The sequence below is a fragment of the Dasypus novemcinctus genome, chromosome 26 (genome assembly GCF_030445035.2).
Source record: "Dasypus novemcinctus isolate mDasNov1 chromosome 26, mDasNov1.1.hap2, whole genome shotgun sequence".
NCBI lineage: Eukaryota > Metazoa > Chordata > Mammalia > Cingulata > Dasypodidae > Dasypus > Dasypus novemcinctus.
In genome coordinates, this window is record NC_080698.1 from 55317619 (window position 1) to 55324547 (window position 6929).

General features: G+C 40.3%; 1 pseudogene; it reads left to right on the forward strand.

The window, feature by feature from the left end:
- Positions 1-254: 254 nt before the first annotated feature.
- LOC111764912 (dnaJ homolog subfamily B member 12 pseudogene) lies at positions 255-4511 on the forward strand (annotated as a pseudogene).
- Positions 4512-6929: the final 2418 nt, after the last annotated feature.

Genomic DNA, 6929 nt, shown 5'->3' on the forward strand with positions numbered 1-6929 from the left:
AGGTTTTACTTTTACCTGATTAAATTATGATTAAGGATTTGATTGCACCACATCAGGACATCAAGTCCCTGCCCCCTTTGTGGGCAGAGACACACAGAGAAAATGACAGGGCAGAGGAGAGAGTAGAAGTTTTTTGATGATGGAGCCCTGGTAAGTAAATACACAGGAGAAGAATACAGAGGAATAGAAACTGTTCCATAGCAACAGCAGAGGCCCAAGGAAGAAAGAGAGCCTTGTAGTTTATAGCTGACCAAATGGCGAGACCAGAACAGCTGAGCCTGGAGACGAATGAGCCCCGGGAGAGAGACAAGACTTATCCCAGCCTACAGCCGATATTGGAAGAAGCTGGGACCCCGGAGCCTTTGGAGGAAGAGGAAACTGGACCCTTGCAGATGTCGGCAATCATCTTGCTCCAACACGTGACAACAGACTTTGATGAGGGAAGTAACTTGTGCTTTATGGCCTGGTGACTGTAAGCTTCTACCCCAAATAAATACCCTTTATAAAAGCCAACAGATTTCTGGTATTTTGCATCAGGACACCCTTGACTGACTAATACACTGTTCATATGTATTGACCAAGCAATTTGAATTCTAGGAATGTATCCTAAAGATATAGTAATGGTGTAGTACTAGAAAAACCTGGGAAAGCGTAAATACTGAGGATTGTACAGAACCTTTTTAACCAAGGGCTAAGAATTATATAGACGCCTTTATAGTATTTTTAAAAATAGCAAATGGTTAATGCCTGAAATTGCTGAAAATGACTGGATTCAGTCTAGACCTGCTATTACGATGGTCATTCTAAACAGGTCCCCCCCGCCCTGCTTATGTTTACACAAAACTTAACCTCTCCTTTCTGTAAACTTACTAATGTGATGGTAATTCTAGACTGCACTTACTATGGTTAACAATTCCACCTTCCTGTTTGATATCCATATGGAAAACTTTGTGACTGACCACTACTCTGTACTTTCCTTTCCCAAAACCTTGATAATGATTATAACCTTGTAACTCACTCTTGTTTGGTACCCACCTCACCATGTTCAACCACTTAATGTTTATTAATGACGATACTGTTTTCAGCCCCACCAAAAATTATTCATTAGCACCCCAATGGATAAAATATTAGAATTTTTGCAGTTCAGGGAGACTGATTTGAGATTGAACATCTCCAATCTCCCACCAGTGAATAAATCCACATTTCTTTCCTAGCCTAGTTCAGTGTGTCTATTTATTCTGCCATGCTAAGTGAATGAACCCAGCCAAGGACCACCCAAGCCCCTCTGCAATGGATTTTTCAAGACACATCTATTGCATCATTTATATCATTAAAATACTATTAGTGCAAAGCAAATATGGCTCAGGTGATTGGGCTCCCACCTATCACATGGGAGGTTGCTAGTTCGGATCCCAGTGCCTCCTAAAGAAGACAGTGAGCTGGCGTACAAGCAGGCATGGTGAGCTGAAACAACAAGAAACAAAAGAAGAAAAAAATAATGAGAGACAATAAAGCAGGGAGCTGAGGTTCCCAGTACCTCTAAAGAAGACAGTGAGCTGACGCAACAGGCAGGCACGGCAAGCTGAAGCAACAAGAGATGCAGGGAGGAAAAACATGAGAGACACAACACAGCAGGGAGCAGAGGGGGCTGGGCTCAAGTGTTAGGCACCTCCCAAATCAGAGTTCCCCATTTCAGCTTCTGGTGCCTCCTAAAGAAACAAGGAAGACAAACAGACACAGCAGGGGCAAACAACAAGGGAGTGGGGGGAAATTTTTTAAAAATACTATTAGTGAAGAAATTATGTCTTTCCAAATGAAATTGATGCTTTTCACTGAAAATAGAAATGACCAAAAATGGTACAAAACACAAATAGATCAATAAATATGTACAGCATGGAAAAGAGAAAAGTTCTTTAGCTTAATTTAAAAGTTTCTCTTACAAACACAAAGCAAATATCATGTTTAATGAAAGCATTTTTAAAAAGTCAGACAGAACATAAGCATGCTCAATAAACTAAAGGTCCAGTAACTGTTAACCAAAATCCTTGGGATGGTTAAATTTCACAATGAGGTCTTTTGAAATATTTTTTGAAAAGGAATATGGTGTATATACTATATATTTGGTAACAACCCATTGGAGGCTGGGTTAGAAATCCATAATCAAACATTTTATTTTTAATTAAAAAAAATTTTTAAAGAAGCTTTATATTACATAAATGTTACATCACAATATAGGGAGATTACTAGTTGGAGCTTGATAGTAATTCCTTGGTGCCAGGGAGGCTCATCCCTGGGAATCATGTCCCGTGTCTGGGGGAAGGTAGTGTGTTTATATGTTTATATGCTGAGTTTGGCTTAGAGAGAGCCACATTTGAGCAGCAAGGAGGCCTTCAGGAGGTAACTCTTAGGCAGTATATAATACTAGGCTAAGTTTCAATTTAACAAGAATGTGTTTGTAAGAACAATCATCAATGTCAAGGGCCTAGCAAAATGGTCTTTCTTCCTTCACTAGACATTGCCCTGATGAATACAGGTCATTGTATACTTTGTCCTAACCTACAAAATTGTGCAGGACACAGTGTAAACTATAATGAAAACTGTAGTCCATGGTTAGTAGCAATGCTTCAAGTTTACATTATAGTTTATACTCTACCCAGCATGATTTTATAGGTTTTGACAAAATGTATATTGGCCTGTATCCATCATGGCAATGGCATGCAGAACAATTCCAATGTCCTGAAAATGCCCCCACACTACACCTATTCTTCCCTTTCCCTCCTCTCAGAACCTCTGGTGGCTACTGCATTTATATCAATGATACAAGTTCTTCCATTGCTAGAATAATAATAAATCTATAAAAAGAATAATAATAAGTCTACTTTAGCACATGTTCATTCCCCAATCTTGAGGATTTTGGGTTGGTGATGCCCACTCTGTTTCTAATTGAGAGAGCTGAGATACCATGGGACAGATGGATGGAACTGTCTTGCTTGTAGCTGCAGACACTCCCTGTTCCTTGTAATGGGCATTGTCCATCATTCATTTTAATATCTCAGCAACCAAATGCATGACAGTCACCCCAAGTGATATATGTAAATCATGGAAATAGACCATATTAGCTCAGGTAGGACTTTGTTGCCCAATAGGAATGCCACAAACCTATGAAAGAACTTTTAGATTACAGAACTTTGTGATTAAGGAATAGCAGAAAAGTTATTGAAGATCTATATTATTGTGGCAGTTTGAGATTATTTTTTGAATGCCCAAATAGAAAGTTTATGTTTGTAAACTAAGTTATTCATCTGGTTGTGATACCCTTTGATTGTACTGTAGTCAGTTGACAGGAATTTGAATTAATATTACTTGATAAAATCCATGAATCAGTGAAGAATATCAAGGGATATTAAAAATACTTTGAGATAAATGAAAACAAAAATTTTACATACCAAACTTACAGGATGCAGTGAAAGCAGCTTTCACAAGGAAATTTATAGCTGTGGACACCAAAACTACAAAAGAAGAAAGACCTCAAACCAATTATCTAGCTCTCTACCTTAAGGAACTAAGTAAAAAAGGGACAAACAAACAAACAACAACAACAACAAAAAAACAAGCAGAAGGAAATAGTAAAGATTAGAGCAGAGATAAATGAAATGGAGAAAAGAAAAAAACAATAGAGAAGCAACAAAACCAAAAATTGGTTCTTTGAAAGGATCAACAAAATTGACAAAACTTTAGCCATCCAGAGCAGCCAGACTGACTGGGCAATCTGCTTCCTGGAGAAGGTGAGTGGCTGAACCCACCCTACAGGTTTGTGCTCTGATTGAGTCCTTCACCCAGAAACCACAGTCTTCTGGTGACTAGACACAACCCACAGGACCCAAAGGAAAGCAGGTGGGGCCAATGACCCTCAGGCAAAGGAGAATCTAGAGGTGGTGAAAGCACCAAAGGCTACACTGAAGAACAGGTAGCAGCTATGAAGAGTCAAGTAGTATAAAGATTACTGCAAGATCCTGAGGATGAGCAGAAGGGCCTCAGATGAGGACTGATAAAGGCCCACCACAAACCTCAAATTCCACTCAGACAAGAACCATGTGCCTGGTGCATGGAGGCTTTGAAAGCCACTGACACAGCATATGCAGTACCAGGCAAGCCTGACTAAAGAAAGAGTATGACCAAGGTGGTGACAACAAGAGCCAAGCAGTCCAGCACAGCCACAGGCATGAGGACTTCATGGCAGCTTTGAGGAGGACATGTCCCCTGAAGATCTCCTCATCGTATACTTGGGCAGTGGCTTCCCTTCTAGTAAAGTCCACCTAAAGTAATGGCCACATGCTCCTACCAACAAAGGCAGGACCACAGGGAGAACCAGGGTGATATGGGCTGGGGTATTTGTCCAACTGAGGCCCATCCACACCCGGATCCTAGTACCAGCTCTCAGCCAGCTCACGTTCTCTGGTTAACCCTATAGTCTGGGCCTGAGACCTTGGGTGGGCCATGTCCACAGGTGAGCCACTGCTACCTATCCATTGTCCACTTGTGGCAGACTCCTTCTCTGAGGAGTACACAGGCTCCAAACTCAAGAAGCAAAAGGAAGGTTTGCTGTACGAGGTCTGCTTAGCAGAAGCCCATGCTAAAGTGCAACTTTCAAACAAAGCTGAAGCAATTGATGTCGAAGAGGCAAAACGCCTTCACCGAGAGGCTTTGAAGCAGTTGGCAACTGAACCACGGGCTGGCATTGTGGACATATCTATCCTCACCCCAGGAATGACTGCTACCTCTCACACACGGAAAGGAAAGTTAGCTGAAGCTCTGAAAAAACTTATTTTATCCAAGGGCAAAACACCAGCTCTAAAATACCAGCAACTTTTTTGAAGATATTCAGAGGCAATCTGACATAGCAATTACCAAAGATACATTTGAAGAAGCACTGCATGCCATGGCTGATGATGACTTCTTGACAGTGACCAGAAACACTGTCCAGTTGCTGTAGAAATGCTCTGGGCAGGGCTGTGTATTCTGCACTCTGCATTTGGGCGCTTGGCTTGCTTGCGTGTGGTATATGCGGCATGAGGACTAACCGTCTAACTCTTGCCATGAGTGTGAAAGATCCTAAACTCGTTATTTAGCTACATAAAAATTTTCTCTCCAGATATCAGTTTTCTTAGCAAAGTGTTTTCATTTTTTAATATATTAAGTAAAAACATTGTGCCAGTTTACAAAAAGACGTTCAGTAGAGACTTCTGACGTCCAGATTTTTGGTACCAGGGCTTTTAATCTGTGTACTAGAATATATACACTCATAGCAAATCAACATATTTCTTGAAGAGAAGAGTTTGGCATCCTGATTCTTTGTGCTCGACTTTCTAATGGCAGTCATCCACATGCTTGAGGTTTTTGTAATATGAGATAATGGCTCAATCAGGGCACGCAATGCAGTATAAGTTCATTGAAGGACTGGAGCCATGGTGCCTTCTCAACACTCAAGTGTAATTCTTTCAGAGCCCATCATACATTGTTCTCATGGCTACCATAAGACCCAAAAGTTATAGAGGGTGGTTGGAAATTACTAGATTTTGGATTACTTCTGCCACTAGCTTCGTTCTGTTATGTAAAACTTTTTCCTTAAATGAGTGACTCAGTGGAGATGCAGATCCATAACACAAAGCAGAGGAGGTGCACCCCAAGCTATAACTGACAGTCTGAGGCTCAGGCCGCCCTGTGTGGAGAGTCCTGAGCCATCCACATCACTAAGGTCCAGACTGAAAGCCCTGGAGAAACTGTGGTGATACTGCACTGAGCCAAGATAAGAGCTGCATATTTAAGGAAAGACATACAAAGAAAAACAATTAAAATGGAATTGGATGCCAAAAAAAGATGAGATGCAGTGAAAACAGAGTTTATAGTTAAATTTGTAACATCAAATGCATATATTAGGAAAGAAGAAAGATCTAAAATCTAACTCATTTTATGGAGCCAGTATTACTCTTATACCAAAACTAGAAAAAGACATGACAAATAAGGAAAACTACAGACCAGTATGCCCCACTAGCATAGATGTAAAACTCCTCAGCAAAATATCAGCAAATTGAATCAACAATGCATAAAAATTGACCAATTGAAATTTATCCTAGATATCAAGACTGGTTCAACATTTGACAATCACTTAATGTGATTCTACCAGATCAACAGGCTGAAAAATAAAAATCATATGGTTATATCAGTTGATGCTGAAAAGGCATTTGACAAAATCCAATACGCACCAATGATTTTTTAAATTGTCGGCAACTATGAATAGAGGGGACATTTCTTTACTTATAGAAAACATCTACTAGAAAGTGACAGCTAAAATCATATTTAACATAACATACTTAATTCAGCATATCATAATATCATTCATGAGAAACCAAGACTTTCCCTCTAAGAATGGGGATGAGGTATGGATGTCCCTTTTTAGCACTCCTACTGGACATTAAACTAGAAGTCCTACCTAGTGCAATAAGAATAGAAAAGCAAAGGAAAGAAAAGGTACACAGAAGGAGGAAATTAGAAAGAAGGAAGAAATAAAGCTTGTTTGCAGATGACATGATTGTTGTATTAGTCAGCCAAAAGGGGTGCTGATGCAAAGTCCCAGAAATCTGTTGGTTTTTGTAAATGGTATTTATTTGGGGTAAGCACTTACAGTTATAAAGCCCTAAAGAGTCCAACTCAAGGTTGCTTCCTTACCAAACTCTACTGCCACATGTTGAAGCAAGATGGCGGGCAACATTTGCCAGGGTTCAGCCTTTTTCCTCTTAAGGCTCTGTGATTCCAGCTTTTTCCGACCTCAGCTGTAGGCTGACATAGGGCTCGTCTCTCTTCCTGGGGCTTATTTCTTTCTGGGCCCAGCTGCTCTCGTTTCTTCAGAAAGTCAACTGTAAACTATCAGC